This window comes from Manis pentadactyla, chromosome 1 (genome assembly GCF_030020395.1).
Source record: "Manis pentadactyla isolate mManPen7 chromosome 1, mManPen7.hap1, whole genome shotgun sequence".
Classification (NCBI taxonomy): Eukaryota; Metazoa; Chordata; class Mammalia; order Pholidota; family Manidae; genus Manis; species Manis pentadactyla.
Window position 1 is genome coordinate 67458144 of NC_080019.1, and position 17667 is coordinate 67475810.

At 44.6% G+C, this 17667-nt stretch overlaps 1 protein-coding gene across 2 annotated transcripts in view; it reads right to left on the reverse strand.

Annotated features, from left to right (window-relative positions):
• NCK1 (NCK adaptor protein 1) overlaps positions 1-4388 on the reverse strand; it is a 106720-nt gene extending 102332 nt beyond the window's left edge. The window contains exon 1 of one of the 2 annotated variants that reach the window (XM_036877256.2): positions 4255-4388. The gene's annotated coding sequence lies outside the window, so the exon portion shown is untranslated. The remainder of the gene's footprint in view (positions 1-4254) is intronic. The other variant, XM_036877257.2, reaches the window with a different exon arrangement.
• Positions 4389-17667: the final 13279 nt, after the last annotated feature.

The following is a 17667-nucleotide window of genomic DNA, read 5'->3' on the forward strand; positions in this document are numbered from 1 at the left end:
ACAACCTAAATGTTCATCAGTATGTGAATGGATAAAGATGTGGTAAATATGCACAATGGAATATTATTCAGCTGTAAGAAGAAAACAAATCCTACCATTTGCAACAACACGGATGTAGCTAGAGGGTATTATGCTCAGTGAAATAAGCCATGCAGAGAAAGACAAATACCAAATAATTTCCCTCATTTGTGGAGTATAACAATGAAGAAAAAATGAAGGAACAAAACAGCAGCAGACTCACAGACTCTAAGAAGGGACTAGTAGTTATCAAAGGGGAGGGCTGGTGGAGGATAGGTGGGGACGAGAAGGGGATTGAGGGGTATTATGATTGACACACAAAGTGTTTGTGGGGTGGTCCGGAGGAAGACAGTGTAGCACAAAGACAAGTAGTGACTCTGTGGCATCTTATTACACTGATGGGCAGTGACTGCAATGGTGTGTGTGGGGGACTTGACAATACGGCTGCATGTCGTAACCTCAATGTTTTTCACGTGAAACCTTCATAAGAGTGTATATCAATGATACCTTAATTTTTAAAATTATAAATAAATAAATTAAATTAAATTAAATTAAAGAATTGCTTTGTCCTTGTCTACCAATTTTCAACCGGCTTGAACCAGCTGTCTGGCTTGTCCATAGTAGTTTTCTGGGATTTCTCCCTTTACCATAAAACTAGAGATCCCCTTTGCCTTTCTCCTGTGTTAAATATCCTAATTGTTATGATTCATGTAGTTCTTTTTTTGGTGTTAGCCATCCTTTTGAAGGAGTATATCCTACAGTAGATTCTCTTTTTTGTTTTTTTTTTATCTTCCCACTTAGTTTGATTGGGTAATGACTTCTAGGTTGGAAATAATTTCCCTTCGAAATTCAGAAACATTACAACTGATAAATTTTCTGTGCTCCCTATCTTACAGCATTCAACTCTTGCTACATAAATATAAGAAAAATACTAAGGCTACCCCATGCTTCTGATAATCAAGAGAAACTTTAAAGTTAAGAGGAAAAAAATATGAACAAATATTTAAAAAGCAAATGACTTTCAGAATGTTTTGTTCAATAAGCAGATAGTTCAATAATGTTGCTCTTGGTAGATGAATCTGATAACAAAATAGCAAAATATAAGTGTTAACTGTTCTTTGAGGAAAAGAACATTTAGCTAGATTAATTTAAACTTAGTTATGAGATAAGCCCTCCAGGTTTCTTCAAACTATTATATTGTTCACAACCGGTTCATGACCCCCAAAAATTTAATCTCCTTATCAAGAGACTCAAACAACTAATGTCCAACAGTAAAACTTGTAAGATTTGCTCAATTTTTAGTGGGTTACAGAACTCAAGTGTAGAAATGACATTATTTTTGTTAATGCTAAAGAGCTACCAAACACAGAAGACTGTAGACATTAAATCATTGTTGCAATGATTTAAACAAGTCATGAAGGTTCTCCTGCCCTCATGTGTTTTGAATCTATGAAGGCATAAATACACAAAATACAAAGTAATATGAAACAAACAATACAAAACAACACAGCAAGAGATGAGAAGCAGTATAGTTTCATAAAAAATAGACACACAAAAAAAACTTTTTAATGAGCACACAAAACTTGAGTTATGAAATCAAGATTTGAGTCTCACGTCTGTTACCATCCCTAAATGTGTGTATTTTAGTACAGTTATTCTGTAGTAACTTAATTTTCCTTATGTATAAAATGTAAAGTTGGATTCCAATGTTCCCACAATATTGTTCTACGCAAGCTCACGTAAAAGTAAAAAACCAAAGGAATAACAGAATAAGGGTTATGGGTTCAAAAGAAAGCAACAACACAGGGAACAGAAAGATCTGGAAGACTGCCCTGAAGAACTAAAAATGAAACTTCAACAAAATTTTACTTCATTTGCTAATTGGGTAATTTGGAGGTTGGAGGGGGAGGGGATGTCTTTTAAAGAATAGGAAGGCTATTCAAATTCTCAACAGATATGAAGGTAAAAAAAACACGAAGTCTAAACGTAAACAAGAGACTGGTTTGGTTAGGGTGGACAGCTCCTATAGAGAAATAGTCCTGGCATTAGGAAAAAAAGGTTTTTGTAGGAATTCTAAACTACACTCTGTAGATAACAGGGAGCTACTGCTGGACTAACATCGAGGGTAAGTCTGAAGAATTATTTTAAGATCAAAGCGAAAGGCAGAACATCCTGAGCAGGGAGAAAAGGCAGGCAGAAAATCCAGTTAAAAGCTAGTGAAAAGAACAGATACATTAGAGAAATTTCAAAAAATGGCTGAAAAAAATTGGTCAATGTTAAGTTATGTGGATAGAGGAAGTCAAAGATAAAACCAAGGTTTGTGTCTAGATAACCAAAAGCATGACAATATCACCAAAACAAAGTCAGCATATGGCATCAGTTTTGAAGGGAAAACTATAAATTCTGTCTTTGAAGTAGTTTAAAGTGAGGCTCATCCAGATAGAATGGCTGTCTTAATTACTTCAAAAGTGTCATTTTTGGCTGTCTTAATTACTCTCTAAGTGTCATTTTTGGCCCTGTCAGTTGTCTTGCTAAAACAGCACAGCAAAGTATTTTTGAAGAACTGGTTAAATTCTTAGTGATTTCGAGTTTCCTCCAATATTACTTATCAACTAAATAACTAACCATTTAATCTTTTAGTGTAGGTATAGAAATTTTGTATTTTTCCATATTATAAAGGTGAGCAAATTGTAAAAGTTATTGATTAATCTATGATAGAAAAAAGTGGACTGCAATTATTAAATCAAGTATTCCTGACAAATGATTTACAACAATAATCACTTCAAATCTACTTTCAGCTTTGGCAGGAAAGTTTTTAAAGAAAAATAACCTCAGAGGCATAAATAATCACTCAGAATCTACCAAAGCATTCTGTGTATGCTTCAAGTTTTATTAAAAATCTGGACTAAAAGATAATGGTTAGAAAAATAAAGCAAACACTTGAAAATTTAATACATCAACAAGCACAGCTGAGCAATCCTGAACACTGCATACAGTGTTTACTGCTTAATTATAGCTAATTCCTACTAATCACAATTTTCCTAAAGAAAATCCCAGAGGTTTGTGATCAAGATGGAATGACACTACTACTAATCAACCAATATTTCTTGCGTTACTATCAAACTGTGACTGGGACCTAAAAGCTGAACGTCATTGACAATTACCAAGTAAAACCTTCCTCTTGGATTATTTCATTTACTTTGCGACCTCGCTGAAGATTGAGACTTTAGGCACAGTACTTTCCAGGTGCCTAATAAATTGTCCGGTTGGTTTTTCATGAAATCTACCAAGGTGAGATCTTTAAAAAGATACCTCTTGCAACACTTACCCGTTTTGCCCAGACATTCAGCTTCTTTGCTCACCACCCAAGATGGGGTTAGAAAATTCTCCTTAACTTCATTCTTTCCTAACTCCTATGGTTTCTTACCAAATCTAACGGATAGAATTATTTGTAGGCGACCAGTTCATGAGTTCCACACTGAGTGCATATAAAGTTACCGTTCTCAGCCCTGAACAAAATCCAGGTTCCCGAGCTTCTAACGGCAGATTTAGCTTTTATGGAAACACCTAAGAAAGGCTGCAAAACCAACCTACCGAGATATTTCTACAGAATATATTACAACTCAAGTAAAAAAATCTCAACCTAAGCAACTCGCGTACGAATCCACAACAAGTCCACACGATTAAAACAACCGATTTCCCGAGGAGGGAAGCGGCTCGGGGCTGAGGGGGAGGGGCGGAGAGCGCATCCCGAGGATGTCCAACCTCGGCTCAGGGCTGGCCTCCCTCCCCTCCTCTCCAGCTGGAGGTGAGCGCGCCCCTTCCCTCCTCTACCACGTCCCTACCTTCCCGGCCTCGGATCACGCCATCACAGGCAACAGGACTTTTTCGGGATGAAAAGGAACAGGGAAGCAAGCGCGCCCCACACTCGACCTCCCCGCCCCGCAAGGGCGGCCAGCCGGGGCGCTGACCCCGACGCGACGCTCTGGGCGTGGGCAGGGGCCAGAGGGTCGCGCGGGGCCGCGCGGCAAACGCCCAGGCCCGGTCGAGCAGACTCCCCGCCCCCTCCGGCTCAGCTCCGGGCCGGCAGACGGCGCCCCGGGGGCCAACTTCACCGGGAAAGAGGAAGCGACTTAACAGGCTGTGTGGACGAACAGGGGAGGAAAAGCTGTCTGTGCGTCTGCCTACCAGCAACCCGTCTCCCCTCCCTCTGCCAGCCCTGCAGCCCCGGCTCACCTGAGGAGGGCACCGGGATGCCGCCGCGGCCGCCGCGATGACCGTTACGGCACGAGGCCTCTGCTCCGTCTCCGCGTAGCTCTCGGGAGAGGGGCGGGACGCGCGCGGCAGGCGGGCCGGGCTGCTGCTGCGACTGGCCGCGAGGCCGCGGGCGCACCCACGCGGGCAGGAAACCCCCTCCCGGCCCAATCTGATAGGTGCAGTCTCCCCCTTCCCTCCTACCCTGGACGCGAGAGCTGTCAGCGCCGCGCTGGGATTGGGCGGACCTGCCTGTCAATCAAATGCCGTGCTGAGCGTGGAGTGAGCTGAGCCTCAAGAGAGAGAAAAGGGAAGAGCGAGCGAGCGAGCGAGCGAGGTGGAGCCGGAGGGTGTCAAGCCCCCGGCCTGATCTGGCCCTGGTCGCCCTTGCCTCCCCGGCCGCACAGACTGACTACTTTGGCTCTCCTCTAGCTCCACAGGAGAGACTCCACAGCAAAAAGTGCTGCTTCGCGAGGTCAGCCCCAGCTGTTGGGGAGCCGCCTCCTCGTTTCTGCACCTGAACAGCTTGTTAGGGCTGGGAAGCGGAAAAGGAAAACACCCGAAGGCCTGGAAATGGGGATTGGAGAGAAAAATGTAAGAAATGTTTAATTTGAGCCACAAACCTAAAGAAGCTCGCTCCGAGAGCCTTTGAAGTGCCCTCGTGCGCGGGTAGCTTCCAGCGGGCTGTGGAGGCCGTGCTGTGAGGAGGGAGTGCAGTGACCTAAGGTGCCCAGTCCGCCCATTCTTAGCGGTCCGGCCCCGGACACCTGCCGGATCGGCAGTAAACTGATTCTCCCCACGCCGGTGGGGCAGCCTCACAACCTGCCTCAGCCCTTCCGAACCATCTTTGTGGCTCCTTTTAGGCGCCCAGGGAAGCCTGGGTGAGGTACCTTTCAGGGATCACAGGTTGTTTTTTTTTTTTTACCTTGAAGTACTCTTTAAACAAATTTCAGAGCAAGGCTGTAAGAACAAATTTTTTTTTGTTAAATGGCTTGCCCATGGTAATTTTTAGTTGGTTTACTTTTTTTCCCCCAACTTTTTTTTTTTGTATCATTAGTCTACAATTACATGAGGAACATTATGTTTACTAGTCTCCCCCCATCACCAAGTCCCCCCCACATACCCCATTACAGTCTCTGTCCATCAGCGTAGTAAGATGCTGTAGATTCACTACTTGTCTTCAGATCACAGGTATTTTCCGGACCCAAGCTGTTGAAAAGAGTTAGTCCTTATTGCTGCCTAGATGGTAAATTCCATGGTCAGGAATCATGTATAGTTTTTTCCTAGGGCCTACCACATGACAGATCATGAGTAAATATCCTTGAAGGCGTTAACAATTCGGTCCTGACTGTAAACACTTTTCTGCATTTAACTTCAAAGTCATTCATTTGAATGCTGATAGATACAGGTAGTTTGCTTACCATATATAGGATCACAGGGTCAAAGTACAAATTACCTGTGGCCCCTTCCTAGCCTCCTTTGACTGAGGCAAGTAAACCATGAAACTCTGGACAACAGCTGCTCTATGTCTACCTCCCATTATCAGTATCCAAAGTGAATAAGGTAAGTGAATTTTGAATTTATTCTAAGGGTCTAAATACCTTTACATATTTTATAATGGCTGCTATGGAGTGAGTTTTGTCCTCCCAAAATTCCTATTAAAGCCCTAAACACCAGTGTGACTGTATTTGGAGATAGGGCCTTTAGGAGGTAATTAAGGTTGCCTGAGGTGAAAAGTGGGCACCTAATCCTGTAGGATTAGTGTCCTTATAAAAAGAGACCCGTTCTCTATCTCCACCATGAGAAGACACAATGAGAAAGTGACCAGAAAGAGCTCTCACCAGAAACTGACCATGCCAACACCCTGATATGGAACGACCAGCTTCCAAAACTGAGGAATTAAATTTCTATAGTTTAAGCCACCCAATCAATGGTATTTTGTTATAGCAGCCTGAGCTAATAGAATAATGTTATTTGTTGATTCATCTTATAAAGTTTATGTACTGAGATATATTCATTTTTGAGGCTGGAGAAACAATTATGCAAAAGTTAAAACTATTTTCCCAAAAGCACACAGTGAACTTAGCAAAACCTGACTCAATTCAGTTTACATATTTAGCAAGTGATGGGGTTACGGGATGTGAATGCAAACACAAGTAAAGTAGTCCTTGTGCTCAGGTAGCATATACCACTGCCTTAGTAGGGAAAATTTGTGTTGACATCGTTAAGTTTAGATCTTATTTTGTAAGGGAATTATTCTGAATGGGCCAATGATCTGAACAGACCGTTCAAAGTTTTGATTCAGATCTCTTTTGCCTATTGTGTGCCACCTATTTAAACAATAGAAGGGAGAGCGCTTATTCATAAAAGGATTAAGTTCCCTGTAAAAATGTTTTTTTTTCCTTTTAGTTTTCCTTTATATTTTTTTTATCACCCCTTCTTACTGGGAACTCTTAAAAAAAGAAAAACTCAAAAATATAAAAAAAATTGAACAAGAAAAATAAGGAAATAGCAATGAAAGAGGAAAGCTTTGGGTGGAAGGGTAGATAGGCAGAAAGTCATGTGTGAAATTGCTGTATGGTACACTCAAAAGGAATGGATGGATTCCTGTTTTTATGGGGTGGGAGTTGTCCCAGAGACTTCTTTCACACTTTCTGTCTTCAAACTTCAAACAAATATGCATATGGCTTCTTCTTCCTCTCTTAGAACTCAAAGCAAAAATGGGAATCACACTAATAATGCTAAATGGACCAAAGAACTAGCCAGAATCAGACAACAAGAAAATTTAGGTCAAAAGTTAAAACCTATGGAGAAGATATTTGCAAATGATATATCCAAAAAGGGTTAATATATAAAATATACAAAGAACTCATACAATTCAACACCAAAAACATAAACAATCCTATTAAAAAATGGGCAGAGGACCACTCATGACATTTTTCAAAGATATACAGATGGCCATCAGGCACATGAAAAGATACTCCTCATTGCTAATCATCAGAGAAATGCAAATCAAAGCCACAGTGATACACCACCTCATACTGGTTAGAATGGCTAGTATCAAAAAGACAGGAAATAAGTTTGGTGAGGATGTGGAGAAATGGAACCCTCCTACACTGCTGGTGGTCATGTAAATTGGGACAGCCACTATGGAAAGCAGTATGGAAGTTGCTCAAAAAATTAAACATAGAAATACCATATGACCCAATAATTCCACTTCTGGGTATTTAGCCAAAGAAAAAAAACCCACTAATTTGAAAAGACATAAGCACTCCTTTTTATTGCAGCATTTTTTACAGTAACCAAGATATGAAAGCAACGTAAAAGTCCATTGATAGATGAATGGATTAAAAAGATGCAGTATATATACATAATGGAACATTATTCAGCCATAAAAACGAAGGAAATCTTGCCATTTGTGATACCATGAATGGACCTGGAGGGTATCATGCTAAGTGAAAGACAGATAAAGACAATGCTATATGATTCAGTTATATGTGGAATCTAAAAAACAGAACAAATGAACAAACAAAACAGATATAGACTTGCAAATACAGAGAACAAACTGGTGGTTGCCAGAGGTGAAAGGATGGGAAGATGGGCAAAATATATGAAGGGGATTAAGAGGTACAAACTTCCAGTTATGAAATACATAAGTCGCACGGATGAAAAGTACAGCATAGGGAATATAGTCAATAATATTGTAATAACTTTGGTGACATGGTAACTGGATATCACAGTAATCATAACATATATAAATGTTGATTCACTGTGTTGTACACTTGAAACTAACATAATATTGTATATCAACTATAATTAACTTTGTTTTTTTAATTTATGACCTATGGACCAGAAATGGGGCTTCAGATATGGGGCAGCCAATCTGTCTAGGATAAAACCATGCAGGTACTTACTTCATTAATCCCAAAGGAGAGAATTTGGAAAGACAAGGAAGGGAAAAAATGAGCCTCCATGTCTCAAGACCTGTCCCAGGAAACTACTGAAAGCTTATAGTTAGAAATGATTAGAATGATCTGGTTTAGCATCACTGTCAGGCAGGACTATTTAGGACCCAAAAAAAAGCCTTTTAGCAAGAAGTAACTAATCACAGACTTGACTGAGAGATACAAAAATTAGTGGATCCTGGTGACTAAATTTAATTTCTGGATTGAGTATTGTTATGCTTTTATGGAAATTAATTCAACAAAAAATTATGGAGTCTTGTCCCGTCCAGCGGGACCTAGTTATTTGTGGAGACGAAGGGGATCTGACCTGGAAGAAAATGGGGGCGAGAGAAGAGCGAAGGCAAGACAGTATTCTGATCAAGCCTTCAAATTTTATTGTAAGACGGGGGTAGATATACACCAGTGTTCAGGGGCAGAGTGGGCCATAGGATACTTGTAAGCAGGGGATTGGCTGCATAGCAGGGATGGCGCAGCGAGTTACATTCTGATTGGTATATGATAATGGGGAAGGAGGGGGAGAAGAGTATCTCTTGGCGCGCGCGGGCTTTCTTGTTGGCGCGCGCGGGCTCGCAGCTAATCTCCAGGAAGTGAAGCAGGAACCTCATGAACTGTGGCCGTCTTGTTGTTTCAGTGGCCATCTTGTTGCCTTTGTGTGGCTCCCAACATCTCCTCCCTTTCTATTTATTTCAGAAAGGTGGGCCTTAATCGAGTGAGGGAATAGAGGCCTGGCTCCTCCAGCAGGGTAACATTTCGCAAATGCTCTCGGTATCTTTTAGGGAGGAGAGGCAGAGCTGAAAGCCAAATTGATCTTAATATATCAAGGCTTTATGTACATATGGATACCAACCTCTATGCAAGCCAGGCGTATTCTCAGGGAGGACCAGAGAGGTTCTAGAAAGAACCCTCCCTTGCGGTACTTTGTCTCGCACTCATCTCGATGCCCATACCCTCATAGTTAGGGGTCTGTCTGGTTCTGGCCGACCAGCATATGGGCCACATTAATTACGGTGCCAGAATCGATGGTACCAGGGTTGAGGCGCCTGTAAAGTTGAAAACTGGAGGCCGGGAGCATTGGTTGGTTCGGTGTCGGATCCTTCATCACAGGCTGTAAGTCTGTGATAATGAACAGCAACTGCTGGCTTGACGAGCTGGTCAACCTGCTCTCGAATAAAGGCTGTTAGTTTTCTTAAAGCCCAAGGGCCAAAAGACACTAAAAGGAGGAGTCCTGCTAAGGGTCCAAGGATGGTGGGGATCAGAGTAGTTAACCAAGGGGTGGCAGAGGTCCAGTTTTTATACCAGGCCTCATCCTTTTCTCTTTGTTTTTGCCTGGCTTCTAGGTTTTTCTTAACTTTATCAATGCTATCTTGCACTAACCCTGTTTTGTCTTTATAGAAGCAACATTCTTCTTTAAGAGCAGCGCAGAGGCCTCCTTCTTTCAGGAAAAGGAGGTCTAACCCTCGGCGATTTTGGAGCACTACCTCAGAGAGAGAGACAACAGATTCTTTCAGGCTGTCTAAACCTTCTTGCAGATTTTGTATGTCTTTATCAATAGCCTGACTAAGAGCATAATATTGTTGTTTAGAAGTAATTATGGAGGCAATGCCTGTTCCAGCCCCAGCTGCTCCTAATCCTAATATTACAGATAAGGTAATGGCGGTTACTGGCTCACGCTTAGTGCGAGTAGAGCCCGAGTAATATGGAAGGAGGTCTTCGGTGGGATGTATGGAAATCTTGGGCATGAGTATGACTAAAACACAATATTCATTGTTAGATATTAGCAAGCGCGGGTTAACAGAGGGCGTTATGCCAAAGGAGCAAGCAAAATAAGTACCGTTGGGCGCGACAAGGAATTCATAGGACAGCGGGGGTGAGAAGGAGCTGTTACAAATGGGTATTAGCTGAGGGGGTAGACGCAAGATGGGGCTATGTATACAGAGGCCTATTCCCGAAAGCTGCGTCAATGTGAGACCCGGAGAGGTCTCTGAAAAACGGGAGGGGTCTGACCAGCGAGTCTTGCTGGAGTCATTGGTAAGTATGAGGTCTGCTGAGGTGTTTACTAAAACTGCTATCCCTTCGTAAAACGGGGGAACGGGGGAGAAACATAACCAGCACTCGCTATATCCAGTGGAGTTAAGGGATTCTGCAGTCACATTAGCCAGGCCTTTAAGGATTTCGCCTGTAGAGGGTAAAACTGGGGGGAGCAAGGCCTGGAAAACAGTACTAGTAGACAGGGGAGAAGGGTTAGAAGGTCTTGGGTCTCTTGCCTTAGGGGCAATAGGGCCAAGGACAACGTGCTTGTTGGCGTTTGGAATGGATCGAATTAATTTGATTTTAAAAGTGAGCCCAGGGTCCTTCCCTGAAACATAAAGCCTTAGCCCCCATTCATGTCCCCTGAGCCATCCATCAATAGGGGCCCTTTTTCCCTTGTCAGTAAAGGCAATGGAGAGCGGTGTACATCGCCCCCTTGTGGATTGGGTGCTTTGACATTCTGGGGTAACAGTTGAGTTAGGCTTGGGATTCCAAGCCCTACTTACAGTTATATAATCCCAGGTGGAGCTAGGCTTCCAACTAGCATCTCCTGTAGTCTCACACCCCCAGGAGTCACAGAAATAGGAGTCTCTATATCCACATTTATAGTTAAGGGCTCGATCTCTATGAGCTCCCGGGCAAACATAAAATTCTGTTTCTCTGAGGTAGGTTCTCCTAGGGGTGTTGTTACACCCAGGAGAGGTGGTAGATTGTCCCTCAGGGTAGGTCTCAGGGGAGGTGGAAAAAGGAAAGTAAATGTCTGGGGTCCCCCAGGCCGCAGAAGCTCCAGCGGCCAAGTCACAGAGGTCAGGGGCAAGAACAGGCCATGGGGGGGAACTTGCTAAGGTAGAAGAACTGAAAACGACGTCTCCTGCTTCACTGGTGACTGTCCAGGTGAAATTGAAAATCTGATGGGTCCAAACGGGGCGAAAGGTCATGACGAGGGTCAATAGTGTACAAATCTTCATTTTTGCCTCCTGAAAATAAACAGAAAGGGAAGGCTTCTCAGGGGTTAATATGCCCTGGACTGGAATTATTATTGTTTTTGCCTCTATTTGTGTCTAGGAGTTTAATGAGCCTATCTGGGAGCCATCGGGCATTTTGTGCCTTAGCATCATATATACAAGCATGTCCTTTCCCCCATATGAGCACAGGGTCAGGCCCGTGCCATGTGTTGGTCATCGGATCTCTCCACATAGCCTGTGCATAATTATCTGCCGTGGAGGGATGCCAAAGGCGATCAGCAGCGGTTTTACCCGCGGAGTCATAAGTAAGGAAATTAAGAACAAACAGTGCATGATTTAGGAGTGTCTTTGCATTACCTGTTTTCGGATAGAGTACTTCTCCCCCCGACTGAAGTTTGAATAACATGTTTTTAAGGGTTAAGTGGGCTCTTTCAACAATGCCTTGGCCTTGGGGATTATAGGGAATTCCTGTTATGTGCTTAATACCTAACTGCGCACAGAACTGTTTAAAGCTAGAGCTGGCGTATCCAGGCCCATTGTCAGTTTTTAAGATTTTAGGTGGTGGTAGATATGCCAGGCATGAGAGAACATGGGTAATAACATTTTTAGTTGCCTCTCCCGTTTGCAAGGATGCACATAGGAAACCACTACATGTGTCAATAGACACATGGATATATTTTAATTTACCAAAGGGAGGGTAATGAGTGACATCCATTTGCCATATCTCTCCTGGAACCAACCCCCGGGGGTTGATTCCGTTATGAGGCTCTGGGAGGAGAGTTAGACATCCTTGACATTGCCGAACTATTTGGCGGGCCTGTTCTCGGGTGATTGAAAATTTGAGTCTAAGAGTGTGAGCATTGAGATGATGTAGTTCATGAGCCCGTTGGGCTGCAGCCAAGGGTGAGACTGACGTGACAGAGGCTGCTAATTGAGTTGCCAGATCAACTCTGTCATTGCCTTTGGCAAGCGGCCCTGGAAGGCCAGTGTGAGCGCGTATGTGCCCGATGAAAAAAGGGGCATCGCGGTTTAGAATTAATTTTTGCAATTTTGCGAATAGGGGGGAAGCATTTGTAGAGGGACGTATGTAAGGCACTGTCTCTAATAGGGGAACAGAGGTTGCTACATAGGCACTGTCAGTGTAAAGGTTAAAGGGGGCATCTATTAAAAGCTCAAAAACTTTGATTATTGCAGTTAGTTCAACAAGTTGTGCAGAAGAGAGGTCTGTTTGTATTCGAGTAACTTGCCCATTAATACTGAAAGCGGCTATACCGGAGGAGGACCCATCAGAGAACACCATTACGGCCCCAGCAATTGGCGTGGTTTTAGTCCTTTTGGGAAAGACAACCGGGGTCTTTTGAAGGAACTGGACTAATCTGTCTGCAGGGTAATGATTGTCTATTGTCCCCTGGAAGGAGGTGCAGCTAATTGCCCAATCATCATCATGTTGAATAAGCCATTGTAATTGAGATGTATTGTATGGGAGGGTTATAACTTCAGGGTCTCTCCCAAACAACTTGAGAGCTGCCTCTCGGCCTAAACGTAAGAGGGCAGCAACTAATTGAGGATAGGTAGCTAAGACTCTAGGGGGGGAGGCTGGCAAATGAACCCAAAATAGTGGATGGTTTTGCCAAAGGACTCCTGTAGGGGAGAAGGGGGTAGGGAAAATGAGCAGCCACAAACTTAGATGTGGAGAGAAGTAGCTAATGGTCTGTTCAGAAATAGCCTGCTCTACAATGGTTAATGCCCTTTGTGCTTCTGATGAAAGCGAGCGGGGGGAGGAGGGATCAGGGTCTCCACGTAGGACATCAAACAAGGGCTTTAACTCTCCGGTGGTCAGCTTTAAATAAGGCCTGAGCCAGTTGATGTCTCCTAGCAGACGCTGAAAATCATTAAGAGTGTTTAAGGAGCTTCTCTTTAACTGAATTTTTTGAGTGAGGATTTTATTAGAAAATAATTCAAAGCCTAAAAAAAGTTGGGGGGGGTGGACCTGGACTTTTTCTGGGGAAATTTGTAGTCCTCGATCTCGGAGGGCAGTGACTAGCTGTTGACTGGCCGCATAGAGCTGTTGCTGGTCAGGACTGGCAAGAAGAATATCATCCATATAATGGATAATATACAAAGTGGGGAAGAGCAACCTAAAGGGGTCTATAGTCTGGGCTACAAACTTTTGGCAAAGAGTGGGGCTGTTGGCCATTCCTTGTGGGAGAACTCTCCACTGAAACCGGGGAGAAGGCCCTACACAATTGGTAATGGGTATACTAAAGGCAAAACGTTTGCAATCATCAGGATGCAAAGGTATGGAGAAAAAGCAATCTTTTAGATCAATTACTAATTTGACATACCCTTTAGGGATGGCTATTGGAGAGGGAATTCCCGGTTGTAATGCGCCCATAGAGACCATAGTCTTATTAACCGCCCTGAGGTCTTGTAGGAGCCTCCACTTGCCTGATTTCTTTTGGATTACAAAGATTGGGGTGTTCCAAGGGGATGTAGAAGGTTCAATATGTCCAGCAGCCAGCTGTTCCTGCACTAACTCTATGGCTGCATTTAATTTTGTAGTGGTAAGGGGCCATTGATCGATCCAGACAGGAACATCACTTTTCCAAGTAATCTTGTCTGCCTGGAGTGCAGGAGGAGCAACGGCCCTTACGAAAAATGTTTTTCAAACCCTAAACCTGAGCGGTCTATCTTAGGCGTGGCCAGTATCGGGTTGGGATCTCCCTGTTTTAGTTTGCCCAACCCCTGACCAGGGAGGTAACCCTGTGAAAGCATCTGCTGTGTTACAACTTCATTAGGGCTACACATGATGACCTTCATTTGAGAAAGGATATCTCTTCCCCAAAGATTTACCGGCAACCCAGGAACTACGAAGGGTTGAATGAATCCGGTATTTCCTTCTTCATCTTCCCAGTTTAATAACTGTGAGCTCTGTAAGGTGTTTCTTGACTGCCCAATTCCTTGTAGATGGGTCAAGGAAGCGTGTAAGGGCCAGCTGGAGGGCCATGAAGCCTGAGATATGACCGTAGAGTCGGCCCCCGAATCTAAAATTCCTTCAAATACTTTTCCTTGGATCTTAAGTTTAAGAGTGGGGCGTTCTTTAGTAATAGCTTGGATCCAATATAAGTCTGAAGAACCTGGGGTAGAGGAGCCTCGCTGCTTATGAATAGCAGGGTGAGATGTACTTAAAGGGAGGGGGAGCGCCTGCGCAAGGCGCTGACCTTTCATAATGCTGACAGGGCACTGGGGGGCACTAGCAAGAATTTTTATTTCTCCAGTATAGTCATTGTCAACTAAGGAAGGGTGGACAATAAGGCCGTTTATTGTGGTGGAAGCTCGCCCTAAAATTAGAAAATAAGTATCTTTGGGAGGTGGGCCATAAATTCCTGTGGAAATAATTGTAATTCCCTCTTCAGGCGTTAATATTGTTGAGGAGGAGGCACAGAGGTCAAGTCCTGCACTCCCGGGTGTGGCCCGATAGAGGGCGGGAGTGCTACAGCTAGGCTGTTCCCCGAGGCCGGCTGAAATGGAATTGGCTGGGGGGCCCGGGGCTGGCCCCTCAGCCCGTTTCCCTGAAAAGGGGGGGTGAAAGGATTTGTGGTACTGTAAAAAGGATTTGTTGGATTGTTACGGCACTCTTTGGCCCAGTGCCGCCCCTTATGGCAGCGAGGGCAAATACCGGGGACTGACCCAACTCTAGGAGGAGGAGCTGTGGTAGGGCATTGGCGAGCGAAATGGCCTGGCTGTCCACATTTAAAGCAGTTACGCATAGGCGGTGCGCCCCTGGGGAAGGAAGGAGGATAAGAAGCCGGGGGAGTTTGAACAGCGGCACCTACAGCTAAAAGGGCTTGGACTTTGGATGTAAAAGGATCAACATCTCTACACATTCTCAGCATTTCATCAAGAGTTTTGTCTCGAGTCTTACCGCGGAGGACGGCTCGACATGCCGAATTGGCGTTTTCATAGGCTAGCTGTTTTACAATCTTATCATTGGCAGCCGCGGAACCAAGGGTCCTTTCGGCGGCCTCTAACAGTCTGCTAACAAATTCGCTATAGTCTTCTTGCGAGCTTTGAGTGATCTTAGTTAGAGGAGTGTTAGCAGTCCCGGAAGCAGGAAGTGATATCCAAGCGCCCAAAGCGGCATCTTTCACTTGAGATAAAAGACCAAGGGGAAGGCGCTGCTGCCTGGTTTCAGAGATATATCTGCCCTGTCCTGTAAGCTTATCAAAAGTCCAGGACGCTGTTGGGGAATGAGGGTCTTTTACATTGGCAGCAGCGATGGTCTGACAGCGGTCAGCAAAATCTGCCTTCCAAGTTAAAAACTGACCACGGGTAAGCACAGCCTGGACTATACGCAGCCATTCACCTGGGAGTAAATGTCCTCCTCGAGACAGCGAATCAAGAACAGAAAGGGTAAAAGGGGCATTGGGGCCATAAGCTTTAACAGCCGCGTTCAGCTCTTTTAAGCTTTTGAAATGGATTTTGTGAAATTCTCTAGGGCCATCAGCAGGCTCGGCCGGCTCTGGCTCAGCCTGCTCTTCTCCCTCACTTTCTATTTCCTGAGCAGCAGGGGCGTCTTCGCTATCGCTTTCAAGATCGCCCTCCTCCGGGCTATGTGTTGTGGAGGTGGGGCCAGAGCGGGCGGAGGCCCGGGTAAGAACAGGAAAGAGCAGTTTTTTAGGTTGTTTTTTAGGTTTTGTGGCTGTAAGCGGTTTCTTAGAGAGGCCCCTTTGCGAATATAATGCGGGACGAACTGGTTGGGAGACAACTAATTTTTGGAGATGGCAAGTTATTCTTTGTTCTACTATCTGTGCTATTAGGTCTTCAGTGCTGGTAGGGGGGCCAACAGGACCGGGAGCCGGAGGGGGTAGCGGAGGGGCCGACGGGGGCAAAAAGGCCGGGGCGCAAACATTGGGAGGCTGAATAGAGGGAGTGTAAGAGGCTCTTTTCAAAACTGGGGGTGTGTAAGAAGGGGGGTTAAGCGACGGGGCGGCAAGGGGCCAATCTGGGTTGTGATACTTGGCCGCTTCGTCTTCTAGTTCAGCCGCGTCTCTCGGATCTAAAGGCTCGCCATTTTGGCTCTTAGTCACGACTGGAAAAACCTTTTGTGTATCGACAAAGTCCGAATCTCGAGGGAGAGGCGGATAAATGCAACATTTGGGAGGGGTATCATGGAGGGCACCGAGCAAAGATGGTGTCGGGCTAGGGGAGGGGGATTTAGCTGATTTTGGGGCAGGGGGATCACTCGAAAGAGACGATTTTGAGGCCGCCCGAGATAGGGGGCGGAGGCAATATTCTGCCACTGACAAGAGTTGGCGTTTATCAGGGTCAGTATTTTCAACAATATCTCTGATAAGACCCCAATAGGAAAATACTGAAACAGGAACAGAGTCAGGGCCGTTTTTGATAAGATAATCATTTAAATCTCTACCTACTTTCTGCCATTTTTTAGGATGAATTTCGGGGCCATTAATGATAAACCACGGACAGACTTCATCAACAAAAATAAAAAACTTTACCAAGTCTTTCTTTTTAACTCGAACTCCTCTCTCCCTAAGTGAACTTTTTAGGTCTCCTATGAAGACCGCTTCTTTACTTAATTTAGTTCCCATTTTCTTGTAAGGCGGCCGGTACTCACCAGGGACGACGGCTTCCGTGAGCGGCGAAAGGCGTCTCCTATTGTTTCATCAAGAAGGGGTCTGGCCAGACGATATCTTACTCGGGGGTCCGCCTGCGAAGGATCCGCGCCTCGAGCCCCACGTTGGGCGCCACTTGTCCCGTCCAGCGGGACCTAGTTATTTGTGGAGACGAAGGGGATCTGACCTGGAAGAAAATGGGGGCGAGAGAAGAGCGAAGGCAAGACAGTATTCTGATCAAGCCTTCAAATTTTATTGTAAGACGGGGGTAGATATACACCAGTGTTCAGGGGCAGAGTGGGCCATAGGATACTTGTAAGCAGGGGATTGGCTGCATAGCAGGGATGGCGCAGCGAGTTACATTCTGATTGGTATATGATAATGGGGAAGGAGGGGGAGAAGAGTATCTCTTGGCGCGCGCGGGCTTTCTTGTTGGCGCGCGCGGGCTTGCAGCTAATCTCCAGGAAGTGAAGCAGGAACCTCATGAACTGTGGCCGTCTTGTTGTTTCAGTGGCCATCTTGTTGCCTTTGTGTGGCTCCCAACAGAGTCTATTCTGTAGTAGGCACTACAATAGGTACTGGAGATCTAAAGATCAGTCTGAAACTTAAAGGAGCTCAAATCAAGAGTCAGAGAATGAAATTTAACCATGTTTATTATTAATATAGTAAATAGAGCAATAGATATGTACAGGGGGACATTAAGCCAGAGGGTGAGGGGGAGTTGCATGATCAGGCTAGTTAGGCAATTATGTAGGCAAAGAAGAGAAGGGCTTTCCACATAGAGGAGCCTGCATAAGAAAA